Here is a 2,916-nt window from a genome sequence, read left to right as displayed (position 1 = left end):
ATTTTGACAGCAGCCATGCTGAGTACCACCTTAAAGAATAAATACGCCAGTATTTCTTTCTTTTTTTTTTAAAAGCATAGTACTTACCTTATCAGCCTCCTTCATTGAACTGCTACTTTACAGGAACATAAACACACCATCACCAGTTGTCAAGTGGTGATGGGGGACAAACCCAGACACAAGAACACATACTCCCCCCCCCCACGCATACACACGCACAGGACAGGCTTCGTTCAGTTTTCATCCACCAAATCTTCTCGCAAAGTTTTATCCCAAGACATTTTCCCAATGCACCATACTGTGGAGCTGAACTCAAAACCACATTGCTGGTAAGCAGGTTTCTTACCACACAGCAATTCCTGAACATATATATATATATATAATGTTTCCTTCTACTAATTCCACTCACAATGTATTGGCCATCTCAACTCCAAGCTATGGTAGACGATACTTGCCCAAGGTTCTGTGGAGTGGGATCAAGAAATCAAACCTGAAACCAAAGGGTTGTAAAACCTTTACCTCAAACAGCCATACCTGTCACTGAATTTTGTTTATTCATGCTTTTTCTTTTAAAACATAACATTACACAGTAAAACTCATCTTGCAGCTAATTTAGCAAACTCTAATTATAAACTGTAGCTTTGTTTAGATAACTATCTCTGATTCACTATCAGACTACATAGGCAGCATTATTGGAAAATAATACATCTTAGTGAAAGTATTATTAATTCTGGAAAGGTGATGGCTTATAACATTTGAAAGAAAGAGATTTCTTTTTTAAATGTTAGTGGTATTTTTAAAATCAATTTAAACTGCATTAAATTTCTTTCTATCCAAAAATGTCAAATAACCCTACTAATTACCATTAAATTCAAGTTGTTATTGATTTTTTTTTTTAGGAAATATGTGCTACAGATGAGAATCTGAGAGATTCATAGAATGTTTTATTTGTTTGTTCAATTCTTTATTTATTTGTTAACAATTGTTTTTATATATAGAAATGGTTATTTTAGCATTAAGAAAAGTTGGATTTTTTAAAGGTTTTCAAAGATTCAATTTGATTCTGGCAGAAAATGCTATATTTATACAGTAATCTGTAGTTTTTTTTAGTATCTGTAATCTGGTGTTTTCCTAGTTAGTTCCTTTAAGGATTACATAAATAGCTATAGTTCCATTTAAAAGTTTCATGTAGTTAATACTTTCTTTAATCAAGCTTATTTCAAGAATATTTTTTGTTGCAACACTCTTTGATTTCTCATTGTATACTTCAGCTATTCTGTACCAAAAATATAATAGCTTCTCCTTCATGTGAATTATTTTAGAATTTGAAATATTGAGTTTTACCTTTCCAGTTATGCTCTTTTATATTTCCTTTTCTTTTGTGGATTAAGTCATTGGCCTGGGGTCATACTGGAGCACAGACTTTGAGGGATCATATTGGTCCGAGAACTTATCTTTGATGGTACTAACTGTACTGTACTCTATTGTTTGAACACTAAGTCTTGGGTTATAAAGACACAATATAAACAGATATTAATACATGACAAATAACTTCTCTCACAAGGTGTTTGACATGTGGATGCTGTAGTTTTTGAAGATTGGCTTAAAAACAAAACTATGAAGAAAGAGGTTCCAGCCATGAACATCCTGTCTATTTCCAATGTCTTCAGAACCTAAGAACACATTATCCATTGATTTCTAAGAGAGTCAAATGTAATTTATCAGGATGTGAGGGGGAGGTATTTGCTCAAGTTGCTCAACAATGAGATTATAGAACCATCTTGTTTGTCAAGGAAATGTCTTAGTCTTGTTGGTTTTGATATGTGAAATTATTGATTCAAACAACTAAATAAATAGTTATTGTTCTTTATTTTCTTAATTTGAACACTAATTAGCAAGCCATGGTATTAGATTACATGTCTAAAAGTTTCACTTTATAAGGACAAGAAAAACAAAGAAACCCAAATGAAAATAACTCACACAATACCTTCCAAAGTGAAGAAATTTTCGGAAAAGTTTCCTCATGATGGAGTGTTGTAATAAAAAGTTAAACTTATCATATACAAACATGGTTTTATTTCTGTATTCTTCATCTAAATAATTCTATAATTTGGAGACATGTTAATATATTTTTTATTAAAGGAACAGAAAGAAATGGTGATTTGTGAGGATGTATAAGAGATTTTGCATTTTTGACTAGAAATAATGTAAGCTATTGGGTACTTTTTTTCTTTTTTTTTTGTGGTGCCAGCACTACTCAAGTCACTATACAGGCTGACATAATATTTTTTCAAGCATAAGGTATCGAAAACAACACAATTCAATGTCTCCTCCCACTTTTTAAGATAATACAATGTAATATGAAAGACATTTTGCTATTATATCTAGCAAGAGTTTACCTTGCTGACTGGATCTCTTGACAATTTTAAGCCATTGGTGTTTCAGCTATGAGTTTTATTTTATTTATGGCACAATTGCAAACTTCTCTGTAGTTTTCTTATTTGTATATAATTTTCTTTCTAGAAAGCCTGCTTGGTTTTCCTGGAACAATTTGTTTTCAGCTCCTTTCTATTCTATTTAGTATGACTTGGCTCTTTGTTTTTATTTATTAGCCTGACAAATTGCATTACATTTGATATTTCTTATAACATTTGTTTTTGTCTTTCACTAATATAATAGCTTTACTTTTAAGATAACTTCCACTGTGCAACATAATGGATTTGTGTTTTACACACACACACACACACACACACACACACACACACACACACATATATATATATGTAGTTATGTGTACATATATATATATGTGTGTGTGTGTGTATACATATATACATACACATACACACACATATGTCAGTGTATGTGTGCATGAGCATATATATATATATATATATATATATATATATATATATA

General features: G+C 31.2%; 1 protein-coding gene across 5 annotated transcripts in view; it reads left to right on the top strand.

Moving 5' to 3' along the window:
- Positions 1-2,916, top strand: part of LOC106872380 (protocadherin beta-15) — a 640,647-nt gene that overhangs the window by 554,387 nt on the left and 83,344 nt on the right. The window lies entirely within an intron of this gene.

The sequence above is a fragment of the Octopus bimaculoides genome, chromosome 14 (assembly GCF_001194135.2).
Source record: "Octopus bimaculoides isolate UCB-OBI-ISO-001 chromosome 14, ASM119413v2, whole genome shotgun sequence".
NCBI classification, from domain to species: Eukaryota; Metazoa; Mollusca; class Cephalopoda; order Octopoda; family Octopodidae; genus Octopus; species Octopus bimaculoides.
This window is presented reverse-complemented; position numbering and strand designations above follow the sequence as displayed.